The 17,313-nt window shown below is 40.8% G+C and overlaps 1 protein-coding gene across 4 annotated transcripts in view; it reads left to right on the top strand.

Moving 5' to 3' along the window:
* The first annotated feature begins 3,719 nt into the window (after window positions 1-3,719).
* The window catches only part of LYN (LYN proto-oncogene, Src family tyrosine kinase), a 50,982-nt gene continuing 37,388 nt past the window's right edge, over window positions 3,720-17,313 (top strand). The window contains exon 1 of one of the 4 annotated variants that reach the window (XM_050322467.1): window positions 3,720-3,857. The gene's annotated coding sequence lies outside the window, so the exon portion shown is untranslated. Of the gene's footprint in view, window positions 3,858-4,005; window positions 4,071-4,270; window positions 4,285-17,313 lie in introns of those variants that run through there. The other 3 variants (XM_050322458.1, XM_050322439.1, XM_050322449.1) reach the window with 3 other exon arrangements.

Here is a 17,313-nt window from a genome sequence, read left to right as displayed (position 1 = left end):
TCATACATGCCTCAGTGTTTTCGTTTTACACGTGGTTTTGCCTCTTCTTCTGTGAAGAATTTAAATCCTTGTAAACCTAATTTTGTACAAAGTGAACTTTTCCCTGTGTTTTTTTCATTGAACACCTCAGGTGTTCCTTGGGGTCTCTCTCAATTTGCTATCCTGTCTGAGCTGCTTATGCTTTGATGTCTATTATTTTTCTCTTACTGCTTCTTTTACATTATTTAAAATTCTATTATACTCTGAGTTATGAGGGATCCACAAGTGATCATTGAGTCTGACTCTTAAGTGAATGGCCCATCCAGGGATCAAACCCACAACCTTGGTGTTATCAGCACATGCTCTGACCAACTGAGCTAAGCATTTATGTATCTCATAGAGAGTACTCAGCCACAACGAGAGTAAGGACTATATAAAATATACAGTGAAGTTTGCTGCCTGCTTTCACTGTCCATGACAAAGTTTGATGTACTGCCCAGAGCCACTGTTCCCCACAGTTTGTGTGCAACTTCACGCTCCCGGACACAATCCAAACAGTGATCAGCAGCTACCTACTGGAGTGTGCAGCTGGATTGGTCTGGACCCTACAGGGCGATGTACAGGGCTCTGAGTCTACTGACAGAGTGTTGGACTGATCCCTGGCCCAGGCCACATCTCTCAAAAAATTCCAGAGATGATTCGAAGTAAACATGGTATTGTGGTTTAACCCCAGCTGGCAACAGGGTTACCCCAGTACCATGCAGCTGCTCGCTCACTGTCCCTCCCCAGTGGGATGGAGGCGAGGATCAGAAAAAAGTAAAAACTCCAGGGTTGAAAAAAGAACAGTTTAATAATTTAAACAAAATAAAATATGAGTAATTACAATAATGATAACAATAACAACAACATTATTATTAATAATAACAACAACAACTGTAATGTAAAGGAGAGAGAGGAATAAACCCAAGAAAATACAAGTGCTTCCCAATACAGTTGCTCACCACTCAATGCTTGATGCCTAGCCCATTTCTGAGCCATTATCAGCCCCTTCCTGGAAAACTTCCCCCCAGTTTTTATACTGAGCATGACATTCTGGGGTATGGAATATCCCTTTGACTAGTTCAGATCAGCTGTCCTGGTCATGCTGCCTCCATGCTTGTTGCGCACCTGCCTGCTGGCAGAGCACGGGAACCTGAAAAGTCCTTGACTTAGGGTAAGCACTACTGAGCAACAACTAAACTGCAGTGTGTTATCAGCATTATTCTCATCCTAAATCCAAAACACCACACTGCACCAGCTAATAAGAAGAAAATTAACTCTATCCCAGCAGAAACCAGAACATGGGCCAGTTTGGTGTAGTCCCCATGTTCTGGGTGCCAAGAGCATGGACATGGACATTGCCAGCTGCCCTTGCAGCCTTGCTTAATTCAGCAGTAGAGACATTGTCTGGGATTCCAATCTTCCCAAAGCGGAAAATCAATTGCTGAGTGTGAACACTGGCTGGCTAACGTGACTCACAGTCCTTCCTACAAGGACTTCCACTTCAGTGACAAGCTTGAAGTTCTGTTCTTACCCCATTTTATACCAACCCCCCCAAACTTTCTTGATCTATACACAAAGACATTTAAAACATGTGAAGAACAGCTGATCTACAGATGTAAGGGAGGCTGGAATCAGCTCTTTTCCCCTTTTGATGAATATATAATGAGAGAGAATTACTTTTCTGCTTATGCTTTCTAAAGTAGATTTTGTACATATTCCTCTAAGCAATGACAACAAGGATACACAAAACCACAACTTCTTTCAGATTATACTAACAACTTGTCTCTGTTTTTATTTCTTATGAAGCAGAGTGTATTTATTCCTCTTTAACCCTTTTTCATATTACTTCTTTCAGGGCAGAACTGATGAGTTTGTGCTATGCCTCCTCGACCTACCAATGCACAGTAGCCTATTAAGGGTAATTCAGCACCACTTTTATTTTTCCAAATTATTCATATTAAAGTGTGTATTCTACTAGACTTCTAGACTCTATTATGCACTCATAAAACTAAATTTTATTTTCTCTAATGCTTTGATAGGAGAAGGTGAATGTTAAACCTAGTGGAATACTTGACAATGAAATGAAAAAATAAGGAGGAAAGGAGGGAGAACAAGACAGATGTGGGATTTGTACTCTATTTCTCCAAGAAGAAAGATACAATATCAATGACTTACCCTATAGAGAAAATGGAAACATGATGCTGTAACAGTGAACTTCCAAACAGAAATAGCTCATTTTATATAAACCTTTGGAATCCACATCTCCTAAAAAAAAAAAAAAGTCAGATCTTTCTTTTTTGTATAAACTTCTCATATATAAAAAGGTTGTTACGTGGTTTGTTTGTTTTGATGTTTTTTGTTTGTTTTATTGGTGGTTGTTGTTTTTGTTATTATACACCTTTACGTAAGTTGGGGGAAGGGAGAAAACAATTACCAACTTTTTATTAATACCAACTTTTTATTAGTTATTGAGGAATTCCTTACTGTCTCACCTTTTAAGTTATACTGAGTATCTACATGATGTTATTTTAACAACTGATGATACAATTAAAAGAATACCAGAAACTATTGCCCACTGCATTTCAGAGATGCCCAGGGACATCTGGGACTGATTAAGAAATGCGACAGATTATGGTCTCACTGTTTCTACAGACTATCTCTTCTACAGGATCAACCTGTGTGGGGGAGAGAGAAGGGACTGTGCCAATTGCACATCACCGTGAGTGGCAGGCCTTTACATCAGCACTGAAGATCTGTAAATCCTATTGACGATTCAAGTTCTTCTCTTAAACTCAGCAGGGTGTGAGCTGCACTGGGCTATTTTCAGCTATTTGTATGCCCCGTTACAAGTCCTCACCAGCTCCCCAGTCTACTTCAACTCACAGACTGTATTGGTGGACTTTGGGAAAGTACACAGAGGTACCTTTGAATATCTTGCATTTTGTACCGCTTTGACTGTTCCCCAAACAGCATCCGCTATTGTCAACACTTTATATGGAAAGCTTAAATGCTTTTCTTTTGATATTCTACCTTTGAAATCTCGTGACCTCAACTTGCCCATGTGGTCTGGCAGCACATATATGACACCTTGACTCCAGCTCTTGTAAAGCTTTTCAGCTGCATCCTCTGGCTGTTGCGTCCACACATTCATATTTCCTGTTTTGCTGACCTGTGAAATTTTTATTTCACTTTTCATCAGGCTAGTAAATCATTCTTAAAAGAAAAGAAAAATTGAAAGATAAGCTTACTTTTTTTTTTTCTTCTCCCAACCCAGCCTCCAAAGGACCTTAGAAGCTGCTTGCAGTGGGATTTTGGAGTTCAAGATGTTTTTTAGGCTGCTGGTGGAACACGACAGCCCTTTCTGTTTTGCCTCTCAGACTAACGCGGTTTTATTTAGCTATAATTTTTAGCGGAGGATCGCTTCCCTCACGAAGTTCGCTCTGGGGCACAGAGGCGCAGTGGGGGCAGATCCCGCATCCCCTGCCCCACCTCGTCCCCATCACAGCCCCGCTCCAGCCGGAGGAGCCGCGCCTGCCTCCCCGCCCGGAGCCGCCGCGCCGGGGCCGGGGCCGGGGCCGCCCCCCGCTCTGCCCCTCTCCGCGCTCTCCCCTCGCAGCCCCGCATGCAAATGTGCGGCGGCAGCAGCAGGAAGTCACCCGGCGGGCCGTGAGCCAACCGCGGGCCGGGCGAGGATCCTGCCCGGCCGTTCCTCTGTGCCGGCCGGCGGGGCAGCAGCGCCGCGCCCCGAGCAGCGCCCCGGGACCCCCGCTCCGCGCCCCGGCGCTCACCGCGGAGCTCCCTCGCTGCCGCTCAACTTGCGCGCCCGGGAAGAAAAAGTAAGTGCCTTCCCCCGGGCGCGGCGAGGGGCAGCGGAGCCGGCTCTCCCCCCTTCACCCGCGGGGTGCTGCGGGCAGGAGCGCGGGCTGCCCGCCCGCTGCCTCCGTCCGTGCCCCCGCCCCGGCACGGGACGGGAGTACCAGGCAATTTTAGGGAGGGTTGCTCTCGCTCCTGCCCCCGCGAGGAGGTGCCGCTGCCGCCCGACCTTCCCGGTAGGACTGGATGGGGTTTTGAGGGAAATACTGCATTTGGGATAAAATAATAATTCTCAGGAGCATGGTCTATCTCGTACCCCCTTTGGCTGTCTTCTGCCGTGGTCTGGAGGGCACGGGTGTTTTCGGGCTGTTTCGTGCCGGGAAGCGTGTGAAATTAGCTGATCATAGTCTGCAGTCGGCGTTTCAAGCCAAAGCGATAGCCTTGGCTGAGGTGAGGTGGCTCCTGGGTATTCCTTGTTACACTGCTTTTTTCTAGGAGAGTAATTCCTGGTGTGTCTTCCAAGCTAAAGCTGCTCCCTCTTAACTGTACGTTCCAATGTGCTTCGAATTAAGGGACGGATGAGAAAATAGTATTGTGATGTTTGGTGCATGGTGTTTCTTGCAGATTACTATTGTAATGGTACTGTATGCCTAAGGAATGATGTAGAGGGGTTTTCTCCTAGTAATTTTAGTTTAGGAGCTGATGTTGTAACTTCAGTAAAGCAGTAAAAAGTTTCAGTAGAAATTGCATCTTTCTAATGTTTGCAGTGAATGCCTTAGCAAGAACTCATCCTGCTGCCCTGCTCCCTTCTGTTGGCACTAAAGACCAAAGGGATTAACACTTAAAACTTGTTTAATCAGATCATATTCCTGTGGATATACATAGGGAGCACAAAACTGGTTTCATCTGAAACCCCTAATCAATATACCACCTCCTGCCTTTAGTTCCACCTTTGAAAAAAGAGAAACAGTCTGACCAGTCTTAATGTATGTTAGCACATTGTAATACAAATTGCAAATCACATTCTTTAGCTTGATCCCACAGAGTTACAGTAATAGTTTTGTAATTTAGAAATATTAATGTTGGTTGCAAGTATGTGTAAAGTACAAGTGCCACGTCAATAAGTCTGCACTCATCATAATATCATTGTAGAGTTATTAAAACAAAAAGCGGAAGATTTGTGTTGAGAAATTGCAAAGCTATGTCGGGAAAATGTTACCAAAAGGATAGTCAAACTGTGCTTGTGTGAATTGTTTCCCACCCAGCACTGAGGGCAGAGTAGATGTCTTTTATGTGTCAAGACTTTGTATCTTTTTAATATGTACTATCAACAGCACTCAAAGTATGGATAAGAAAAAATAATTAGTTTTATCTGAAAAAGTAGCAACAGGCTAAAAATCAGTTAGATACTGTTAATGGGATGTTATGAAATCTTGGGCAATGATTGAAATCAATGAACTCTTAAGATCAACAGATGTCTCGTTCTGTGGATCTCTTCTGAGGTTTAGAGCATTTTTCTTTCTCCATTTCAGCTTTGTGAGCTACAGACTAGTTAGAAAAGAATCCTTGATTTAATAACATAAAAATCTATTTTAATTATGTGTTGCTGAGATATATTATTTTTTTAACCACGATGATATAGAATGATCATCTTTGTACAGTAGCCGGCAGATTTGAAGCTAGTCTTTTCTCTATTTTTGAGGAAATAAGGTTTTTCTCCTAAATAAATATACAGAGGACAAGGTAAAGTTTAGGCCTTTTCTTGTAAGTCCCTTGACCAGTTGAGTTGTGCAATGACTCTTTCTGACAAGGCAGTGAATTGTGAAACTTTCCAGTACAAAGTTAAACCTCGTTGCCTTTAAGATGTTTAATATTCTGGGTTTTAATGTTACCCTTTCAAGAAAGTTTCTATAAATGTGAAATTATTAATTTCATGTATTATGAATATAGAAGTATTTGTGAATGTACAAGTAACAAACAAAACATTTCATAATATTTCCCCCTTCCAATTTATCTGTGTACTTGAAGTAACCTATCTTCCTATGGCTTTATTGACTCCTGTAGGCTTAATGGCATCATAGAACAGCAAGTGTTGCAGGAAGCAATTCCTAAAACAGGCAGTGAAAAAAAAGTCCGAAGTCCTCCTGGACTTGGACTTTAAGATCAGCTTAGTACCTGATCTTCAGTGGGGTGTCTCAAAAGACCAGAGACGTTACATCTGGCCCTTCTTGTGGTGCACATCAGGGAGCAACATTTGACCTCCACGTAGTTATTTGGGAAAGTTTAAGAACTGCTTTCTTTAATCTCAGATGTGATTCTATTTCTGTCACTAAAAGGAGATGTTTGTCTCCCTATACATTACTTGGAATCTTAATGGGAATCTTTGAGGTTTTGGGATGAACACATGTTGACCATGAACCAATTTATATTTTTGTCAAAGGCCTAGGTGATCGGGGGAGGGGATGAGATCTCTCCTCCTTTCCATATGTGCATATTCTGAGGGACTGGGAGACTTAATTTCTTAACTCTTGGAGTTTAGGGAGCTCTTTGCAAAACTAAATGAACTCAGAAAACAAGTAGATAGGGAATGAATAAATAAATAAATAAATAAATAAATAAAGGCATGGGGTGGCAATTAGGTGTAGACTAGGATTTCTAGCACTCTGCTGTAGTAGCATGGCTGTACACAGAGGTGTAGGTCTGCAGCAACAGTGATCCCTGAAGGATGTGAGCTGTCATGTGCTAGTGCAAGGGATGGGAGGAGAATCCGTGGGCTGGGGATCCTGAGGGTTGTGTGAGCTTTGTATGCAGGGGGTGATACTTCCTTTTGAAGCTATGGAGCCGAGTGTGTAAATAATTACATCAAACCATGTGACTCTGTTAAGTAGTATTTATTAAAATTTTACCCCTTTAGGATTTCCATCACTAAGAAGAACAACTGTATTCTGTAGAAGAACCACTTGCCCAGCTGAGAATTAGGATTTTTCTCCTGCTGATCATATTCCTACTTTCTATTTTTTCCATTTATTTCTGCCCCCTATTTCATGAGAGTGCAGAACTGCCGCAGATGGTATAGAGAGAAAGGCTTAGAGACTTGCTAAGCCATACCACAGGAAACTATGGAGATAAAAAATGTAAAATTACATTCGTATGAGAACAGTCTTTAGTGACGCATACAGGGAGAAGGAGACTGCTGCCCTGTAAACAGTAATGGTGCATTCTCAAAGAAGTTAGCATCTACTAATAAAACACAAATGCAATGTAACTGTCCTTAGTGTGACTGTTGCTAGTTTAAACTTCATTGTCCTTCAGGGAAGGATGGAAAGGTCTGTGCTTTCGTATTTATTTTTGCCTGATTCAAATACATTTCCTGTTGACATTGTCATTAAATGCTGTAATTTCCGAGACTGAATCACTCACATTTGTGTTCAGCATCTTTCCTGAAAAATTTGGGTTCATGGAACAAAACGCAAAGGCGGAATTATTCTTGTCCTGGAAGCATTTCCTCCAAATATTTATGAGATACTTGTATTTGCTGTACGCCCTAAAGAAATACTCATAGAGGTAAATAGATCAGTTATTTTTATCAGCCAAACATCAGAAGAGAGAGGGTATTTTGGCAGTAACGCTTTGCTGGGAGAGAAGAACGAGACCAGGGAAGGGTGGAGGGGGTAATGGTTAGATCTCATTTCTCTGAGGGGAAAAAAAGGGTAGACTAGTACCATTCAAGCCAGCAATTGCTCTCTCTTAGGTCAGCATTGCCTATCTTTTTCAAACTGCTGGCATCTTAAGTATCTACAATTCGTTCCTGTGTTTGCGCAGTGTACTATCTTACTTCTTCAGTTCAAAGGACTCAAATGATAAACAATCTGAACAAAGTGTCCTTCTTGCTCTATGGTCTCTGCTGCACGAGGCATGAGGCTACTTCTTCCTGTGGTTGATATGTTGTAGAATTTGCTACTTTAATTTGCGAAGGCCAGCTGTGATAGGAAATAGTGCAATCTCAGACTGGAAAATGTGATAGCTCACCATAGGGGCTGAAGTATGGGATGCAGCTATTCTTCTGGAATGGCACTTTTTGCAGTTTTCTCTGTTTTAGCAGGCTGCTCTAGGTATGGAAATGATAGAAGTTTGGAGGGAATGGATTCCCTCTGAGATGTGTTTTTAACTACTCCTTTGTTCGTTTAACAGAAAGCTGTTTCAGGAAGTTCATCAACAAAAACAATCTGTTAAGTCAGCTTTCTGATGTGGCATCTACAATACATTGCTTTGCCTTTCATGTTTTCCTTCATTAGTTTGTATATAGTTGAACACAAACCTGTTTAATAATGTTTTTTTATTAATTACTCGGGTTTTATCTCAGGCGTTAGTGCAGAAGTATATTTGTCTGCTAAGCAGGTTTGTTCTTTCCACATATGACCGTACCAGGGGCTTAGAACAAAAATAATATCAAAATTTAAAGAATATGTTGCAGTGAATTCCTGTGTAATGGTAACACATTTATAAATCAGTAGACCTGACTTATGACTAGGTTTTACTCTATTCAGACCAAGAAAATACTTCCTGGTAGTATCAACTGAGTAGGGAAACATCTGGATGATGCCACATCTATTGATTGAATTTATTGAAATTGCTTGCTTGAGTATCCCTTGCTAGGATTGTGAGGCGTACATTCAGTAGATGTAGTGGAGACAAAATGGTTTTCTCCAGGGCAGCCCCAGCCTTACCAGGTGTTTTGATGGGATTTTAAAAACCTTTCAGTAAGTGCTAAATGCCCTGGGGTAGCTGTGATTCAGGTATGGCTGGACAAGAGCTGGAGAACTGGGGTTACCAGAGCTGGTGCCAGTGTCACTGAGGAAGTGAAAGTTTTTGGTAGACACACAGGAAGGGGATGGGCAGGAGAAAGAGGAAATCCTATATTGGATGTCCTGTGTGCAACTTGTTCAAAATACACTGCAAGAGTCATTTGAATGTGCTGTTGTGGCATAGCAGAATGTGCAAATGGGATTCAAAGTACATTTTTGTAACTCCAGACCTACCATTGCAAAAGATCTGCTAAACTGTGCAAAGGCTAGAGAGAAGCATAACAGCCCGTGAGGGGTGTAGGAAAACTACTGCTACTTAAACTGCAGTTTAAGCAACTCTTCTGTTGTATTGCTGGTGTGGCACTTTGTCTTCCTTTTTCTGTCCAGCTGTATTTGGATTGGCTTCAAGAGAGATTACAGATGCTGTCCTGGCACCAGTGGAGGGGCACCAAGCCATACTGAGGTGAATGCTAAGCCCATTTCTCTTGGGATGTAGATGGCCCGATTGATAGTTTCTGTTAGGCACGCAGTAGATAGCAGTGTTTCCACTAAGCCTGACCAGTAGAACTTGCCTCTTCTGAAAATCCCCTACTAAATTTCCTTGGAAGCAGTTCCCATGCCTTTACCACAATGCTTGCCAGTGTTTCTGAAAGGGTGCTAGACCCATACTGCTTCAAATGCCTTCATCAATAATAATGTGCTATTTGTTTGGATCTTTTTCTCCCCATTTCCCGGAAAATCCATATTTCAGTCTTTACCCTGCTGTAGCAGTACTCCTTGCTGCTGTTTCCTTTATTGCTTCTCCCATCATTCTTTTATTTTGCCAACCTAATTTTGCTGTTTCTTTCTCTCCATCTTTGTCTTCAGGACTGTCGGTGATACAAACTGTTTGTTTAATCTCTTGATTTAGACGTCTGTAGGAAATTTTCTTTTCCCCTTCCAGTAAAGTAAGCCTCAGCTCTTTTCATAATCCAGTTATCATTTGCAATCTATTTGTGCTACCTTATTAGGGAACGTGTGCCCAGAAATATATAACCTCAACTTCACTAAGAGGTACGAAGTCCAGTGGAATACCAACCTGGCAGTATTGATATGGTCTTCAAAGTGTTTTAAGAAGGCTGTGCCTCTGTAAAGGGCAGCTTTGTACTTCTATAGATGGTCAACAAGACTCTTCTATCTAGAGTACAGTTTATGTGTAGTGCAATCTATCTTAGTGACTACTGCTGTTTACCACATCTGATTTAAAATGGTGACCTCAACCTGACTTGAAATAGGTTAGTTTCGGTTATGAAAATGGTCAGTGAGAATTGTCTGTTGACCCTTTGCCTGCCCTTCTGTGATGTTGTTTGACCTTCTCTGGTCAAGTTTCATTTCTGTCGCATGCAGGTTTTTCTGTGCTGTGTAGTGGCACATGGAAAAGGTTTTTGAGCCAGAGTTGACTCTCCTTATAAATGTGTCTGGTTCACTGAAGTAGAGCGTGGATTTACCAGCATGTGTGATGTGTGCTGGCCTGAAGAAGAAACCAAGGCTTGGTTTTGTGGGGGTGTGGTGCTAAGACAACAGCTCTTGCTCCAGGGTCTTGCTGTGCTCCTTGGTGTTGGTGTGCTGTACACTGAACCCACAGAAAGTGAAACTCAAGAAACTTAGATCTGAGAAGGCAGTGCAAGTTGCACCAGCAGAAAAGAGATTTGTCTGGTGGAGTGATAAAGTGGGAGGAATGTGCTTCAGGTGAGATGCTTCTCCTCTTGATGGAGCATTTAAGCAGGGTTGAGGGCACTGGATACAAATGTAAAAAAATTAGAAAACTCAGCATTTGAGTAGTTGATTAAAATCAGAGATCGGAACAGTGTTCTCTTCTGTAATGCATTTAACTAGGTTTAGATGGGTGAAAGGTCCTTCTCCTTAGTCCTGCAATAAACAAAAATATCAAGATGGTTGGTATGGTATGACATAGGAAAGAAATTTCTCCCTTGAGCACAGAACACAGTTTCAGTGATGTTGTTTATTACGAATTCTATATCTTGTCATACTGATTGACAATATATGCTTTCCTAGCATGTATTCTCTCCCTATTATTTATCATCCTTTGCATTTGATTGTTTTTTCTCATTTTATCTCTCTGCTTCTGCAGTCTTCCTGCTTCATTTAGATCTCAGAATTAAGCCCAATCCTGACTTCTTAGGGATATTGGCTTCCTCTCCTGCACCTTTCATCGTATGTTTTGTGTTGTCCTGAGAATTTCCTGTGCATGTCCAAACGATGCAGGAGTCTTATTGGTTTTTCAGACATTTTCTTTGCACAATGCTTAACACAGTGGAATTCAAGTGTAAATTGTGGACTCATTACTGTCCTCCTGAAACAAAATTGAATAATCATTGTGAACACTGATTTGTTCTTAGTTCTTGCTTTGAAAGTTAACTGCATGGGCTGTGAGTGCTGAAGTCACGGATAAACATTTGGGCTTGTGCACAATCTAAGATAGTTTTTTTAAGTACAGTATAACTGCATGTCCTGCCTATGAGCTGTTTACTTGATACATGAAGTTACAAAGGTTATAGACTTTAATGAGCAGCCAGTATGGTTGTAATAATAGTGCTGTGAAGTTCTTCCAGTCTGCAGTATGAATGTGAAAATGATCTTCATGGACCTCCGGCTTACCATGAGTCTAAATGTGCCAAAATTGTCACGCATGCTGACCTAGTCTTTAAGGTCTGTGTCCTCCTCTTTGTGCAGACAGTCCTGGTGTGAGTCTCTCGAAGTCTGTAGGACTCGTGCAGGCTGTGTGCTGTCACAGGATTAGAGCCTGGTTCAGTGGAACTGGCTATGCTTGTAACTGCTATGTCTTTATCTGCTATCAAGTGCAAGGCTCTTGGCCATTCAGCAGGACTAGAAGAAACAGAAAATACTAAATGATGCACAATCTAGTAATGATATATCATGAATACAGAAATGTTTGTTGTTTTTAGAGAGTGAAAACAAGAAATGTCAAGGCGAAGTCAAAATAGTAGCAGAGGTATTAGTTTTTGAAAGTGAAATAAATTAACCTATTGAGAATATGCAACATGCATATTCTGAGTTCTTCAAGTCAGTCCTCTATTCAGATCTTCTATTTAGTATAGAATAACTTCTCCTAAATGTAAAAGAACTTTAAGCAAGTTAATATACTTGCACAGGTGTTGTCCTAGTAATTTGGTGGACTATGTGTTCATTCTTGCCCTTGAGAGAGATCACCTGCAAAAACATACATGTGTTTAAAACTCGAAGGTCTCCAGCTCTTCCTTACAATGTTTGAAGCTGGAACAATCAACTGAACTGTCACACCAGCTATTCACCATCCTTCCTCAAAAACAGTTTCCAGATTCTCACTCTCATTCCTCTGTGAAAATGGAAAGAATGTAAAATATTTTAAATTTTGGTTAACTTTAGAGAAACTTCTTATTCATGCTCCTATGTGCAACAAATGTGAAAAACAGGCTTAGAAACTTAGGTGTGAATTTTTATTCATGTTCATTCAGTGATGTATTTCCTTCAGTGACGTATTTCCTTTTACACTCTTACTGTCACCCCAGCTTGAACTTGTAGTTTACAAGACTTTAGTTAGAGTGTGATTCTGACTTTCAGACCTGAATTGATGAGATTTTGCCGTCCCTTGGGATATGTTTGGTAGACCTAAGAGAAGTGTATCTATTTAAAAAAAAAAAAACCCAATGTCAAGGATGCATCTAAAAACATTCAAAAGATGCTTATCATATAGCTCTTTTAGTTCTATTTATCATGTTTGCAGCAAACTGTTGGTTCAGATGATATCCTTGGGTGAGGCTGCATGTATGCCAAATTGCAACAGTTTCTTGAAACAGTTTGCTAAGCTGGGCCAGAAATCAAGGGGTACATTCCTGGTTTAGATTGATGCCTTTGAAGGAATATAAATAACACAGAATTTAAAATTAAGTAAAATAAACAAGGTATGAATAGACTTTTGTGAAGTGCCAGAACCTGGAGGATGTTCTTGCACCCTTGAAGTTAAGGGAGGTTCTGCTACGTAAGATCACTGAGAACAAGACGAGGTGGTTCCTTCCAAGGATACTTACACAGTTAGTGCAGAATGCTGTTCTAGTATCCCTGTAAAGATTAAACAGCACAGAATTTCATTTCTGCTATTGTAATTTACTGGCACCAGATTTGACACTGTCTGATTTATTTATTTTTTTTTCAAGAACTGTGGCAACTTCCTCTTGTGACTTAAAACTTCTCCTAGGCTTGCAAACTTCCAGGAGGAAGTGAGCTCTGAGTGTTAGCTCCCATCAGCATGAACGATTCAACCCTAAATTTTCCTCTGAGCGTAGAATTCATTCTTGAGTCCATGTTATATACCCCATAGAATGTCCTGTGTTTCAGGAGGGTTCTTCTGTGTATAACTAGTGCTGTACAGCTAATGAAATAAAATACAGTCTGCTGGAGAAGTAACTTTTTTTGCAACTCAAATGTATACTGGTGTCTGAAATAGTGAAAAAAACCTAATTTTTTGTGAAGTTCAGGGCTTTAGACATGCTATGCTATTATAACAAGAATGCTATGTTTTTGTTGCAAGTTTTGTCATGAGTACATATCAGCATTCAAACATGGAGGTGACAGCAGCTAAAGAAGCTCTCTGACCGATGGAGTGGGACGGTAAATGCAGGATGGTGCGAAGTAATGTGAGTTAAAAAATGACAAGGCTATTACATAGTTAGGATCAATTGACACATCATTCTGCACTGATTTAGTCATAACTGTCTTAATCCATTGTAAAATGCATAAAACCAGGTAAGGTTTATAATAATTGATTAAATCTCTGGATACTTAATTACCAGAATTTGAAAAAAACTCCAAAACCTAAAATACATTAATGTTCCACTCCCCATTTCTCTCTTTTATTAAGCACTCTGAAAACAGAAGATAAACCCAAAGGAGAAGTGGTATACTTTTTATGAGGCCACCTTCAAAACCTTCATCAGGGCTTGCTGGCTGTGAATTTGCTGTCATCCATCATGTTTTCATTGGCTTGTTGAGAGATTTGGACAGGCTAGATCGGTGGGTTGAGCCAATTGTATGAGATTCAACAAGGCCAAATGCCAGGTACAGCTCTTGGGTCACAACAACCCCATGCAGCACTGCAGGCTGGGGGCAAAGTGGCTGGAGCACTATCTGGCAGAAAAGGACCTGGGGCTGCTGGGCAACGGCTGCTGAGCAAGAGCCAGCAGTGTGCTCAGGTGACTAAGAAGGCCAACGGCATCCTGGCTTGTATCAGAAATAGTGTGGCCAGCAGCACCAGAGAAGTGATCATACAGCTCTACATGACACTGGTGAGTCTGCACCTCGAGTCCTGTGTTCAATTGTGGGCCCCTCACTACAGGAAAGACATTGAGGTGCTGGAGTGTGTCCAGAGAAGGGCAACAAAGCTGGTGAAGGGATTGGAGCATAGGTCTGATGAAGAGTGGCACAGGGAGCTGGGGTTGTTTAGTCTGGAGAAAAGGAGGCTCAGGGGAGACATTATCACTCTCCATAACTACTTAGAAGCAGGTTGGTTGTATGAGGTAGAGGTTGGTCTCTTTTACCAAACAACAAGAGGAAATTGGCTCAAATTGTGCCAAGGGAGACTTAGATTGGATATTAGAAAAAAAATTCCTCGCTGAAAAAGTGGTCAGGTGTTAGAACAGGCTGCCTAGGGCAGTGTTACACTCTCCATCCCTGGAGGCATTCAAAATACCTCTAAAAGTGGCACCTGGGGACATGGTTTAGACTCAATGATCTCAGAGGTCTTTTCCAACCTTAACAGTTCTATGATTCTATGTTGTGATAATTTCATGGTCTTCATGATCTTTGCGTTCTATTTACAGTATAGCAATGGGTTTGAATTACAGGCACACCTCAAAGCAAGAGATCACATCTGCAAAATACTCTTTATTACCGGCAGCATCTTTAACTAGTTGAAGGTCCCATTCATAAATAACCATCCTCTTCCCTTAGTCATAGGAACTATTAATAGTCACTCAACAAATGTCCTGTCAATACATTTGTCCGGGCATGAGCATTATGCTCCCTTGCTTGAATGAGACAAAGGTTTCAAGTATCAGCTGCTACGTGCAAATATACCTTCCTTTGCACCTTCTGGAGAGGGCAGAGAGAGTAACAAATTCTAGCTGAAGAGCTAGTTGGAGTACAGCCTGGTGATGATTCCCCAAACTCACTCTACATTAGCAATATGCTCGCTTCGTCCCTTGTTGTCTTCTGAGTCTCAGTGTAAACGAGGAGAAGCTCTCATTTCTCTTTCTTGTGTCACATGCTAAGTGCAGGCATGGGGTACTGCACAGTAGCTCATGCAGGACCACTTGTTACTCAGGGTAATTTGTTCGTGTGGCCGTGCCTTTGGTTTCAAGTACATTGATCAGTGTACTGAAATCAACACCTGACTAAAGCTACCATGGGTATGAACCAGGCCTTCAGACTGATGCAGAAGCCCTTGTTGCACTTGTCTCAACTACACCTTGTTTTGGGAGGCAAAATGTTTGTATGTGAAGAAAGGGAGTGTGGAGAACTAGGTAAGTATTGCTGAGAGTGAAGAAGGATAGTTCCGAGATCTGCGTTCTCCAAAGCAACAGTGTGAAGCTTGTCCTATCCTTCTGTCACATCATTTTTTATGAGAATGAAGACCTTTGGGCTACTCCTGGACCTCACTCCAACACCTTGTTTTTTTGTGGGTAGTTTCTCGTTTTCCTATGCCACAGTTACTGTTCTAGTTCTTAAAAAGGGAAGGGAGAAGGATCCTTATCCTAGTGGTAGACATGGACATACATAAAGCTCAGGGCAAATACTAGACTACTGAAACTTTAGCACACTGCCATTATTGGCCGAAATAATCAATTTAAATCTGAAAAAAAATTTATGTGAGTCATAGATACACTCAGCGTGGAATGTAGACATAGTCCTTGGGGTTTGTTAGCTGGAGTGACACACTTCCTAATAGTTAGGAAAAATGTTGATCCTCTTCAGTGTAGTGGTTTGGCCAAATTCTCTTTTGGAAATGCATATTTGGTTATATGGAGCTGCTGTTTGTCATTACTGAGCTTTTTACAAGTCAAGAAAATGACATTTTTACTTACAGTCTGCATGACACTTTTAAGTCTTTAAAGTATTTTGGGAACCTTTGTTTTGAGTTGGTTAACATACTGGTACAGTTTTTCTGTTCCATGTCATATGGTCCTTTTCAAGAATTTGATAGAGGTATTTATTCTGTTAGGTCAAACTAAGATGTTATTTGACCTTTTCCCCTATCTTCAAAAGATATAGTACAGTGGAAAAAAGCTGAGGAAATGGAAGATGTGGTTGCCTGAGGGCTGGCAAAGTGAATTAATTCATTGTTGATATTGATTCAAAATTTTGGAGGATGCCGTTGAGGCAAATGACTGTAATAAAATGAAGAGAGTAATATAAGGTCAGAAAACAGATGTTAGCTTAATGTAAGACTTGATTTAAAATTAATGCCAAAAATACTGACTACATTAATCTGGAACATTTTCATAATATATAATTTTTATTATACAATGTTAACAAAATTACAGTCTTGTGTGAACTAATTTTCTTGTGTTTGGGGTTTTTTTTCTTAAATTGAATAAACAATCAGTAGTTTGTACAAATTCTGTTCCATTTCAATGTAATGTTTTGTTTCAGAATTATATTTTCATCCTTCTGAAAACATTATCACATTATTATACCACCACAATGACATTAGTCATTCTCAGTGTTTCTTTTTGATTTTTATTTCCTCTTTTCTTTTTTTTTTTTTTTTTTTTTTAACCACTGCCATTATTCCTGTATAAAACCAAGCGTTTAACTAATCTAGACAAAACTGTACTGGATTTACAGAAAAGTAGAAAATGCTCTTCTTTCTTGGTCAAAGCTCCCCACCCCTGTTAGAGCTATCTTTCACGTCATCAACCATGATAATATCTATTATATGTGTTATGCTATCATTTATGAGTTCCAACAGATATTGTGTATCGTTTAGCTGAGCACTGAATAAACTTATCCTCTCCCTGGACACTTGAAGGCAAGACAGGCAAAGGTTGCAAAGTGGATTTGTGTCACATGAATATAGAAAAATGTTTATTTTGACTGATACAGTTAGTTTTGCCAAAGCACTCCTGCTGCAAAGGCTGTGCAGGGAAGTACGTAATCCATAAACCTCCCCTGACCACACCTCATTTCTCTATAGCTTTATTGGATCACTTCACGCTTGGAAGTTTGAGATGTGATGACTTAAGTCAGTTATTTGCCATTTAGTATATAGTAATATGCCAATTAATGTTGGTTATTGCACCACTGAAGAACCTGGTCTAGTAAGTAAACAACAACAACAACAAAAAAGTGAAGTATAGGAGAAAAGGTTTTTTGTTGTATGATCTGATTGTGCTGCTCAGAATGGCTCTGCCTGTTTCAGAAACACATCAATACAGTGTGATTACAGCAAATCCAGATATCTTATCTGACCAAAAGTTTCCTTATGTTCTTTTGTCAGCTGTTCTTACGTCAACTGTTGGGGGATTTCTGCTGGATGACCTCTCCTGTGAAAACAGGCTGAGGTGGGGTTGTTCAGCCTAGAGAATAGAGGGCTCCAGGGAGACCTTGGAGCAGCCTT

This window comes from Myiozetetes cayanensis, unplaced genomic scaffold, assembly GCF_022539395.1.
Source record: "Myiozetetes cayanensis isolate MyiCay16 unplaced genomic scaffold, myiCay2020 scf1, whole genome shotgun sequence".
Lineage (NCBI taxonomy): Eukaryota > Metazoa > Chordata > Aves > Passeriformes > Tyrannidae > Myiozetetes > Myiozetetes cayanensis.
Note: the sequence above shows the minus strand (reverse complement) of the source record. Positions and strands in the feature narration are given on the sequence as shown.